The following is a 13,213-nucleotide window of genomic DNA, read 5'->3' on the forward strand; positions in this document are numbered from 1 at the left end:
AGAACTATAGTCAATTTTTACCCTGGCTATGGTTACCAAATCCATTATTTCCACTTTGGCTGCTACTTTTCCTTTTATCAGATAAGTACCTTAGTTCAGATTCTCCTGACCTGACAATGCGGATACATTGAGAGTTGAATAACTGGTCCTCCTTCTTGGCTCCGAGAGGCATGTCACAGCCTTCTTGTGCTTGGGAACACTAGACAGAGGTGCAGCACTATGCCCAGGGAGGGGGGTGCTTTTTAAACAGTGATATCAACAAACAGCATAATGAGGCAAAAAAAAATATGGCACTAAATAGATTGCAAAAAGGATACTTGTTTGCAGCACAAGCTGAAACAAGAAGGCAGAGTGTCATCTCATTCCACCCGAGCGGGGCAAGTGCATGTAGGGTAACTCAGACTGTTCACCACTTTATGCATGTGTACAAATGAACATGAAAGTCCTGTGAGTGTTGATTTTAGGGCCACAGATATTGCAGATACGTATTCCGCAACTATGGAAGCCGTGAATAATGAGAGTCAACTCAATTATGAAAGCAACTTTCAAAACCAGATGTAACAACAACAATGACAAAAAAGAACAGCTAATATTTTGAGTGCCAGGAGCACATAAACTAATGCATTTAAGTTAATGCACTTAAATTAATGCAGCTGAATGTCACAAAACCCCTATGAGATAGAAGTTTAAAGATGAGGGGACTAAGGCACAGAGACTAAGGCACAGCAAAATACTTTGCTTAGGTTTGCAAGTTAAAAGAATAACTGGTATCTGTGCCCAGGGAAACGGATCCACAGCCCACATCTTCAACCACTATGTATGAACAGCGGCAAATTTTCTACCATTTGCCAATAAGCACCCTCTGCTCTAGTCAGTGTGGTCTCCCACTATTTAGCTATTCCTCAAATATTTTCTGAGCTCCTAAAAAATGTCGGGTGCTATGTTTGATAGAGGAAAGACAAAGGGTAAGGACAGTCTTAGCTTTAGGGAGCTCAGCTGTCTACGAGACACGCATAAGTCAACCATTATGGAAAAAGAAGACAGGTATGTGGGTCCCAGAGTAGGGATGTCAAAATGACTCTCTAGATTGAAGTCTCGGAAAGGGTCTAAGTGGAAATAAAGTTTAACATGAGTTTAGATGAACAGATAAATAGAAATTAAGTAGATTTTAAAGGCGGGGGAGGTTAGGAATATAAAAGAAACATAAAAAAACAGATATGAAGGATCCTAAACTAGACTATTTTTCAGAAAACGAGGGTATTTTTTAAGGCTGGAGCAAACAAAATGTAGGAAATAGTGGGTGGTAAATCCAAAGACGGAGAATGGTAAGGAAAAGCCTGTAATGCAGTCTCGAGGGTCTGATTTTTTTTCTCAAATGTTAGGAGCAGTCACTGAATGAGTGTCAGCAGATATCCGATATAAGTAAATGTGGATTTGAGAAAGATAACTCAAGGCCTTGTGGAGGAAGGATTGGAAAGGATTAAGAGTGGAAGCACAGAACCCTGTTGGGGACTATCACAACAATCCAGATAAGACTAGGCCCCTGGCAAAAGAGGCCCAGGAGATGGAAAGCAAAGCTGGTTGCTTGGGGAATACACTGAGTCACCTCTTACATCACCTGGTCACCTGGTGCCTGTCATATCCTGCCCCACAAACCCCATCCCCTGACAAAATGCCACATTCACTTTCACTTTTGTGCCTTTATTCTCTTTTCTCATCTGAAATTCTTACTCTCCTTCCCTCCATCTGTTCGAAAACTATCACTTTCAGGACTTGATCTAAGTTTTACCCTTCCTAAGAAGCTGTCCTTAATTATAATTTCTCAAAAATATTCCTTTTTATTTTTTTAGTTCTGTAATACAATATATACCAAACACCTCGGCAGAATCATATTACATCTTGCAAATCATTTCATGTATATGGAAGAGCCTGGGACCTTATAACTGTTTACATTTCCTTCAATATCTACCACAAATACCTTGCACACGGTACTTCAACAGATGTCCAATAAAGGATAAGCAACCTTTATAAGCTAAGAACTTTATGGGCTCAGCTATTCTTTCAGATCAGCTGCTTGACCTATTTGCCCTTCTCCATAGGATATCAACCATGTGGCCCAACAAACGAGCTTTATACCATCTAACACTCAACAAAGCAAAGATACAACCTCATTTCACCTCTGAGCCCTACTGCCCTAGAGAAAAGTGAAAACAAAGTGTGATATCTAATTCATTCCTCACATTCTCATCTTAAATTTTAACCATTTCCCAGATGCTAACTGCTTTTCATTCTTAAAATTAATAGAACAGTGTCTGTTTTTATTTCTAAAGTTAAAATGTCTAATTTTTTCTCTGAGCTAGTTGGGAGTTTCCACAAAATGAAAATATATTTTCCAGAAAAATCCTTTCTTCCCCTTCACATCTTGCCCAAATGCTACCCATTTTCAATGGCAGTGCCTCCACCCCCAGGCTGTCCTGCATCTCTTCCAGTCAGTCCCAACCCCCTTCCACCTTGCCCCTCCCCTGGTCCACTGGGTCAAAGTGTCAAGCACCCAAGAATTATCATCACAGATGACTAGATGACCCATGTTTTCTCCCCTCAACCATCTCTCTCTCTCTCTCTCTCTCAACCATCTCCCTCTACCTCTTTCTCTCTCTCCTTTAAGCCCTATTTTTCTTCCTCTGCTTTATGTTTTAGTTATTTACTTGTCTTTTAAATCATGATTTTGTGGGTTGATAATAACCATAGAAATTCATATTACTTTTTGCCTTGGAGTTTAGAAGGAACTTACATTAAACAATTTTTCCAGCCCTTTGATATGTGTAATACATTCCAACAAAATTCAAGTGGCTTCTTGTTTTTATGTCTCCATCATTATCCTTTCAGAATCACATTCACCCACACCTTTCTTTTGATCTGACCAATGCTTCTTTTACTCTCTAAATGTTTCTAGCCAAGACACATGTGAGTAATCCCTCAAGAACCATCAACTAGGCTACCTCACATTACTCACATCTTTTTCCTTGATTTGTTCCCAAATAAAGATGTTTCTGAAATAATAAATTGTACTGAGTCGTTATTGTAGAAGAGCACTATAACAGATACTTTAAAGGAGAACCAATGGAAAACAATATTTAATTCCTCAAATAAGTTTGCAATCAAATTAGGCATTGAGGGGACCAAGGAACACTGATCAGAGCAGGAACCTAAGAAAACAGTTTTAAGCCAATTTCAAAGGAATTGAAAATGGACTGAAATAAGATTTTGCTGGTTTTCTCAAGTCAGAGCATTTTTCTGACTTTTCACAATTTGTTTGCATATAAACCATACAACATAAAGGGTAAGAGAGTGCTGATACTATTTAATTTCTTTTTATTTTCCAGGACTTTGTAAGAGACATGGCTATTCACTATTAATAAAAATTTTAATGAGTAGAGAGACTTAACTTCGAGTTGCCTGATATTATCAATTATTACCCAAAGCTAGAATTTTTAAAGATCAAATTGTATTCTATTTACCTTTAAACTAGCCCGTTTGCATTAGAAAGATGTGATGAGTTTCAGGAAGGTGTTTCAAAACACAATTTTATGTGTTCAGTTGACCCTTTAACAGCACCAGAGTTAGAGGCACCAAACCCCCACACAGTAAAAATCCATGTATTACTTTGACTCCCCCAAAACCTGTTGACTGGCAGCCTTAGTGATAACATAAACAGTCAATTAACACATATTTTGTATGTTATATGCTTTGCATACTACATTATTACAATAAAGTAAGCTAGAAAAAAATATTACTAGGAAAATCATAAAGAAAAGATAATACATTTACAGTCCTATATTTATGGGAACAAAATCTACATATAAATGAGCCTGCACAATTCAAACCCATGTAGTTCAAGGGTTGACTGTAATTTCAGAAGGAAAAAATAAGTCAAAAATTGGGTGGTAACCAGTTTTGTTATCATAAATTAATCTTTCATATAGGAACATTTTTTAGAGATTATAATTATCTATTTTAGAATATAAAAGAGTTTATGGTTTAAATAGTATTTCAAATACTAAAGAATATAAAACAGAATTGGAAGACAGTCTTATTTCAGTTTTATGAAATAATTCTTTAGACATAGATTTTCAGAGCATATCACTTAAAAATAAATATCAATAAATGAGGTCCTAAAGAATGTAGTTTTACTTGAAAACTTTCTCTAATTCCATAGGGCCATCAATAAAAGCACTCAGGGAGAAAGCTATAGTTCTGTTTTGTTTTTTTTACATGAGTACCAGCTGTATTTGCTTTAAGCATCAAACTCTTGGGCAACACCACACCCTTCACCTCCTTTTAGCTGAGAAAAGGCTTTATGAGTTATGTGGGGGGGGGGGGGTTTCCCAGGGATATGGAGCTCTCAGAATTATTAACTATAGGAAGAGAGTAAAAGTCAAAATTCATTCAATAAATTCCAGTGTGCTCAGATTGAGAGAACAGGTGCCTGAACTCACATCTGAAGAAAAATTTACAGGGTGCTTTCCAAACCTGCTCCACGCCTCTGACTAAGCAGTCCTAGTGATCTCGCGTTACAACCACAGAATAATGCAGGCAGCCTGGGATGGACCAGAAAGCCTATTCAGATCATCATTCATACAGAGCAAATGGACTTAAAACCTCTCATTTCCTTCAGCAGTGGGTAACATACAGAGATACAGAACTGCCATCTAGTGACTAAGTAGAAAAAAGCAAAGTGCTTTACATGAAAATAAAATTGTAAGGTTTTTTTTATTGTTGTTGCTCTTTCGTGTTTTTTGTTTGTTTTTTGTTTTGTTGTTGTTGTTGTTGTTTTAAGAGTTGTGAAACGCGGGGGCGCCTGGGTGGCTCAGTCAGTTGAGCATCTGACTCTGGATATATAGACTCAGGTCATGATGTCATGGTTTGTGAGATTGAGGCCAGCATCATGTTCTGTGATGACAGTGCAGGGCCTGCTTGGGATTCTCTCTCTCCCTCTCTCTGCCTCTCCTCTGCTCATGCTCTTTCTCTCAAAATAAATAAGCATTTTTAAAAAATTAAAAAATAAGAGTAGTGGAATACTAAAGTTAGCAAAAAAAAACAAAAAACAAAAAACAAAAGTGGCACAATTGAGCACACCAAAGTTATACCAAAACTTAAAAATGTATGGGGAAACTAAGGAGCCTCTATATGTGTCTTTGAAACATAGCTTGATATTTGACTCTTATAAATGATATATTGTAAATATAATAGAATAACTTAAAATAAACTTATCTAACAATGTCATGATTTTGGCACCAATGGTATTAAATAGCCATAGGGCAATTGCTCATGTAAAAGTATAATTTTTATCATAGTGTAGCAAATATGAGGTATAAAATCAAACAGACCTCTATATTCAAATCCTGGCTCTTAAACCTTTATCAATTTGTGATTCTAAGTAAGTTAACTCCTATAAACATCTTTTTTCTCTATCAGTTAAATGAATTAAAATAGTTACTTTAAAGGACTATTTTAAGAATTGCATAAGATAATGCAGTAAAAGTGTATATTACTTGGTAATTAATTCTAGGTTTTTGTATCATTTTGATGACCATTTACTTTAACCACTTATGAAATACACACATATTATCTAAGAAAAGAACCAGTCCATAAGTAAACTTATGACAAAGAAAGTAAACAATCATTTTTGAGGAATTAACCTCAGTTTCTCCCAAATACTGCTTCCTTTCCATTAATTTATTGTATTTTCTGGCTTATAGAGAGTTCACTGGCAATAAGGAAAGCAGATATGAAATTTAAGTTAATCTATTTCACCCCTAAATTTCCAAAGCTGTAACATCAGGCATTTGTAAAACACCCAGTGCATTGGGTTTCCTGCTTCTTACAATATATTTTACCATGGTTCACAGCTCAAGAAAAATAGAAAAATCACTATAATTTTACATACGTGAATTGATACTTGAATCTTAACACACACAGCAATGTTGCATGTTTATCATTTTTATAGTATAAATTATGTTTTGTTGAGGCTTTCTTTGGCATTATCATATGTAATAAAAATTCAATAGTATATGCCCTGGAAATAATAATTTAGAAAAATCTAACATATTATCAGATTACAACTTAGTCATGCCTCAAAAAAATAAAAAATAAAAAATAAAAGAAGCTGTAGAAAATGAGAGGATATTTTCAGGGCACTGTTTTTCTTAATTATTTTCGAATTTATTTCTCTGCCTCTGTTTATCTTTCTTCATCTCAATCACTGTTGGCTAATCATTACACAATTTATTAAATAACCATGAGCTCAGAACACCATCCCTCTCCAAAAGCCCTGGCCTTGTGTAGGTCTCTGCTCTGACAGAAAGCTGAAAAAACATGTTTTGTGACACTATCCTTAAGAGTATCATTAGTCTTGGAGCACCTGGGTGGCTCAGTCAGTTAAGCATCTGACTTCAGCTCAGGCCTTGATCTCATGGTCTGTGAGTTTGAGCCCCATGTCAGGCTCTGCGCTGACTGCTCAGAGCCTGGAGCCTGCTTCAGATTCTGTGTCTCCCTCTCTCTCTGCCCCTCCCCAGCTCATACTCTGTCTCTCTCTTTCAAAAATAAATAACATTACAAACTTAAAAAGAAAAAAAGAGTATCTTTAGTCTTACAACAATGGCCAATGTAGCTACATTTTTTAATTATTACTATTTGTTTAGTTGAAGTATAGTTGCCATATTAGTTTCAGATAGGTAAAACAGGTGAAGGGGATGAAGAGGTACAAATAAAATAAATAATAATAAGTAAGTCACAGGAATGAAAAGTACACCGTAGGTCTCAATAATATTGCAATAACTTCAGAGCTGTATTTTTTTAAAGCATGAGTAAATTGTAGTTCTTGAACATTGTTATATTCTCATTGCTCCTCCAGAGGGAGCACAACCTTCATGTATGATTCAGGACGCTGCTTTTTCAAAAGGGATGTCAATTTTAACTTGGAAAAGCTCTCAAAAATCATCAAATTCTTTAATTTGACAGAGAAAAACACCATGTCCCAGAAATCCTAGTATGTTGTTACACGCTAACCAGAAACAGAACTGGGCCTTGAACCTGGATGAGAATCTTCTCACCTTCCACTAGGCCATGCTGGAGGATAGAGTCTTCTTACTGATAATATCTAGTACTCAGTTATTTTCAAAAGACTAGTTGGAAGAAAGTATAAATACATTTTTAAAAACTGGTTTTGTATCCAAAAGAGCAATTGCTATCTACAATTACTATTCTACATGTTTCCTTTCTTGCAGTCTTTTTTTCTTTAATAGTGTTTTGATTTCAAAAAACAAAAAAACAAAAACAAAATCTGGCTTCTTTAGTAAAAGAAAAACGGTTTCTGTGGGAATTAAACAGGCACTAACTAATGTTTCATCCACCGAGGTAACTTAAAAATATGATTTGATTTTAGAAAACCTCTGGCGAGTTCTTCAAACTCGCATCCATGTAACTATTAGTTCAGCCAGGGACATCTCCATGTGACATCTGGAATGGAAACTGTCCTGCTGGACCCAGCTTCTGTCAGGCCCACTCTTTGGCTAGACACAGAATGATGCACCTTCTAAAAAGCTTGTACTCCGTTCCACTTCAAGGTTGATTTTTTTTTCAAAGCCTAAATGGAAGACAACATCCCCTTCCACATGATTATATTTCCCCGAAGACTTAGAGAAATAAGGATGGCCTCAGCTAGCTGGCAGATGAAAAAGAAAATCAGAACCTGTCACAATTTTAAGACAAGTAAGAGAGAAAGTAAGAAAGAAAGGAAGTAGGATTCAACATCCTAATAAGATCTTCTAACTTCATATAAATAAATGGAACAAATAGAGAAGCCAGAAGTGGACCCACAAATGTATGTTCAACTAATCTTTGACAAAGCAGGAAAGAGTATCCAATGGGAAAAAAAACAGTCTCTTCAATAAATGGTGCTGGAATAACTGGACAGCAACATGCAGAAGAATGAAACTGGACAGTTTCTTATACCATACACAAAAATAAACTCAAAATGGATGAAAGACCTAAATATGAGACAGGAAACCATCAAAATCCTACAGGAGAAAACAGGCGAAACCTCTTTGACCTTGCTGCAGTAACTTCTTACTAGATGTGACTCTGGAGGTATGGGAAACAAAAGCAAATATGAACTACTGGGACCTCATCAAGATAAAAAGCTTCTTCTGTACAGCAAAGGAAACAATCAACAAAACGAAAAGGCAACCAACAGAATGGGAGAAGATATTTGCAAATAACATATTGAATAAAGGGTTAGTATCAAATATGTATAAAGAACTTATCAAATTCAACACCTCAAAAAACAAATATTCCAGTGAAGAAATGGCAAAAGACATGAATAGACACTTTTCCAAAGAAGACATCCAGATGGCTAACAGACACATGAAAAGATACTCAACAATAAAGGTCTTCCCAAACAAAAACTGAAGGAATTCATCACCACTAAACCAGACCTACAAGAGATACTAAGGGGGATCCTGTGACACAAAGTACCAGAGACATCGTTACAAGCATGAAACCTACAGACATCACAATGATTCTAAACCCATATCTTTCTATAACACTGAATGTAAATGGACTAAATGCGCCAACCAAAAGACATAGGGTATCAGAATGGGTAAAAAAACAAGGCCCATCTATTTGCTGTCTACAAGAGACTCATTTTAGACCTGAGGACACTTTCAGATTGAAAGTGAGGGGATGGAGAACTATTTATCATGCTACTGGAAGTCAAAAGAGAGCTGGAATAGCCATACTTATATCAGACAAACTAGACTTTAAATTAAAGGCTGTAACAAGAGATAAAGAAGGGCATTATATAATAATTACAGGCTCTATCCATCAAGAAGAACTAACAATTATAAATGTCTATGCACCGAATACGGGAGCCCCAAATATATAAAACAATTACTCACAAACATAAGCAACCTTATCGACAAGAATGTGGTAATTGCAGGGGACTTTAATACCCCACTTACAACAATGGATAGATCATCGAGACACATGGTCCATAAAGAAACAAGGGCCCTGAATGATACATTGGACTAGATGGACTTGACAGATATATTTAGAAATCTGCATCCCAAAGCAACAGAATATACTTTCTTCTCAAGTGCACATGGAACATCCTCCAAGATAGATCACATACTGGGTCACAAAACAGCCCTTCATAAGTTTACAAGAATTGAAATCATACCATGCATACTTTCAGACCACAATGCTATGAAGCTTGAAATCAACCACAGGAAAAAGTCGGGAAAACCTCCAAAAGCATGGAGGTTAAAAAACACCCTACTAAAGAATGAATGGGTCAACCAGGCAATTAGAGAAGAAATTAAAAAATATATGGAAACAAACGAAAATGAAAATACAACAATCCAAACGCTTTGGGATGCAGTGAAGGCAGTCCTGAGAGGAAAATACATTGCAATCCAGGCCTATCTCAAGAAACAAGAAAAATCCCAAATACAAAATCTAACAGCACACCTAAAGGAAATAGAAGCAGAACAGCAAAGACAGCCTAAACCCAGCAGAGGAAGAGACATAATAAAGATCAGAGCAGAAATAAACAATATAGAATCTAAAAAAACTGTAGAGCAGATCAACGAAACCAAGAGTTGGTTTTTTGAAAAAATAAACAAAATTCATAAGCCTCTAGCCAGGCTTCTCAAAAAGAAAAGGGAGATGACCCAAATAGATAAAATCATGAATGAAAATGGAATTATTACAACCAATCCCTCAGAGATACAAGCAATTATCAGGGAATACTATGAAAAATTATATGCCAACAAACTGGAAAACCTGGAAGAAATGGACAAATTCCTAAACACCCACACGCTTCCAAAACTCAATCAGGAGGAAATAGAAAGCTTGAACAGACCCATAAGCAGCGAAGAAATTGAATCAGTTATCAAAAATCTCCCAACAAATAAGAGTCCAGGACCAGATGGCTTCCCTAGGGAATTCTACCAGACATTTAAAGCAGAGATAATACTTATCCTTCTCAAGCTGTTCCAAAAAATAAAAAGGGAAGGAAAACTTCCAGACTCACTCTATGAAGCCAGCATTACTTTATTCCTAAACCAGACAGAGACCCAGCAAAAAAGAGAACTACAGGCCAATATCTCTGATGAATATGGATGCAAACATTCTCAATAAGATACTAGCAAATCGAATTCAACAGCTTATAAAAGGAATTATTCACCATGATCAAGTGGGATTGATTCCTGGGATGTAGGGCCGGTTCACCATTTGCAAATTAATCAACGTGATACATCACATTAATAAAAGAAAAGAACCATACGATCCTGTTAATCAATGCAGAAAAAGCATTTGACAAAATTCAGCATCCTTTCTTAATAAAAACCCTCGAGAAAGTCGGGATAGAAGGAACATACTTAAACATCATAAAAGCCATTTATGAAAAGCCCACAGCTAATATCATCCTCAATGGGGAAAAACTGAAAGCTTTCTCCCTGAGATCAGGAACACGACAGGGATGTCCACTCTCACCGCTGTTGTTTAACATAGTGTTGGAAGTGCTAGCATCAGCAATCAGACAACAAAAGGAAATCAAAGGCATCAAAATTGGCAAAGAGGAAGTCAAGCTTTCACTTTTTGCAGATGGCATGATAATATACATGGAGAACCCGATAGACTCCACCAAAAGTCTGCTAAAACTGATACATGAATTCAGCAAAGTCGCAGGATACAAAATCAATGTACAGAAATCAGTTGCATTCTTATACACTAATAATGAAGCAACAGAAAGACAAATAAAGACACTGATCCCATTCATAATTGCACCAAGAAGCATAAAATACCTAAGAATAAATCTAACCAAAGATGTAAAAGATCTGTATGCTGCAAACTATAGAAAGCTTATGAAGGAAATTGAAGAAGATATAAAGAAATGGAAAAACATTCCGTGCTCATGGGTTGGAAGAATAAATATTGTCAAAATGTCAATACTACCCAAAGCTATTTACACATTCAATGCAATCCCAATCAAAATTGCACCAGCATTCTTCTCAAAGCTAGAACAAACAATCCTAAAATTTATATGGAACCACAAAAGGCCCTGAATAGCCAAAGTTATTTTGAAGAAGAAGACAAATTAGGAGGCATCACAATCCCAGACTTTAGCCTCTACTACAAAGCTGTCATCATCAAGACAGCATGGTATTGGCACAAAAACAGACACATAGACCAATGGAATAGAATAGAAACCCCAAAAATAGACCCACAAACGTATGGCCAACTCATCTTTGACAAAGCAGGAAAGAACATCCAATGGAAAAAAGATAGTCTCTTTAACAAATGGTGCTGGGAGAACTGGACAGCAACATGCAGAAGATTGAAACTAAACCACTTTCTTACACCACTCACAAAAATAAACTCAAAATGTGTAAAGGACCTGAATGTGAGACAGGAAACCATCAAAACCCTAAAGGGTTTGGAAAGAGGAAAAGACCTCTCTGACCTCAGCCGCAGCAATTTCTTACTCGACACATCCCCAAAGGCAAGGAAATTAAAAGCAAAAATGAACTATTGGGACCTCATGAAGATAAAAAGCTTCTGCACAGCAAAGGAAACAATCAACAAAACCAGAAGGCAACCAACGGAATGGGACAAGATATTTGCAAATGACATATCCAACAAAGGGCTAGTATCCAAAATCTATAAAGAGCTCACCAAACTCCACACCCAAAAAACAAATAATCCAGTGAAGAAATGGGCAGAAAACATGAATAGACACTTCTCTAAAGAAGACATCCGGATGGCCAACAGGCACGTGAAAAGATGCTCAACGTCACTCCTCATCAGGGAAATACAAATCAAAACCACACTCAGATATCACCTCACGCCAGTCAGAGTGGCCAAAATGAAGAAATCAGGAGACTATAGATGCTGGAGAGGATGTGGAGAAATGGGAACCCTCTTGCACTGTTGGTGGGAATGCAAATTGGTGCAGCCGCTCTGGAAAACAGTGTGGAGGTTCCTCAAAAATTAAAAATAGACCTACCCTATGACCCAGCAGTAGCACTGCTAGGAATTTACCCAAGGGATACAGGAGTACTGATGCATAGGAGCACTTGTACCCCAATGTTTATAGCAGCACTCTCAACAATAGCCAAATTATGGAAAGAGCCTAAATGTCCATCAACTGATGAATGGATAAAGAAATTGTGGTTTATATACACAATGGAGTACTACGTGGCAATGAGAAAGAACGAAATATGGCCCTTTGTAGCAACGTGGATGGAACTGGAGAGTGTGATGCTAAGTGAAATAAACCATACAGAGAAAGACAGATACCATATGTTTTCACTCTTATGTGGATCCTGAGAAACTTAACAGAAACCCATGGGGGAGGGGAAGGAAAAAAAAAAAAGAGGTTAGAGTGGGAGAGAGCGAAAGCATAAGAGACTCTTAAAAACTGAGAACAAACTGAGGGTTGATGGGGGGTGGGAGGGAGGGAAGTGTAGGTGATGGGCATTGAAGAGGGCATCTTTTGGGATGAGCACTGGGTGTTGTATGGAAACCAATTTGACAATAAATTTCATATATTAAAAAAAAAAAGAAAAGAAAAGATACTCAACCTCACTCATCATCAGGGAAATACAAATCAAAACCACAGTGAGATACCACCTGTCAGAATGGCTAACATTAACAATTCAGGTAACAACAGATGTTAGAGAGGATGTGATGTAAGGAGAATCCTTTTGCAATGTTGGTTGGAATGCAAACTGGTACAGCCACTCTGGAAAACATGAAGTTTCCTCAAAAAATTAAAAATAGAACTACCCTATGACCCAGCAATTGCACTACTAGGTATTTATCCAAAGGACACAAAAATGCTGATTCAAAGGGACACACGCATGCCAATGTTTATGGCAGCTCTTTCAGCAATAGCCAAATTATGGAGAAAGCCCAAATGTCCATTGACTGATGAATGGATAAAGAATATGTGGCGCACGCGCGCGCGCACACACACACACACACACACACACACAATGGACTATTACTCAGTGATCCAAAAAGAATGAAATCCTGCGTTTGCAACAGCATGGATGGAAATAGAGGGTATTATGCTAAGTGAAACAAGTCAGAGAAAGACAAATACCATATCATTCCACTCATGTGGAATTTAGGAAACAAAACAGATAAA

At 37.0% G+C, this 13,213-nt stretch overlaps 1 protein-coding gene across 1 annotated transcript in view; it reads right to left on the reverse strand.

Moving 5' to 3' along the window:
* FMN2 (formin 2) overlaps positions 1 to 13,213 on the reverse strand; it is a 387,917-nt gene that overhangs the window by 261,741 nt on the left and 112,963 nt on the right. The gene's annotated exons all lie outside the window — the stretch shown is intronic.

The sequence above is a fragment of the Panthera tigris genome, chromosome F3 (genome assembly GCF_018350195.1).
Source record: "Panthera tigris isolate Pti1 chromosome F3, P.tigris_Pti1_mat1.1, whole genome shotgun sequence".
Taxonomy (NCBI): Eukaryota; Metazoa; Chordata; class Mammalia; order Carnivora; family Felidae; genus Panthera; species Panthera tigris.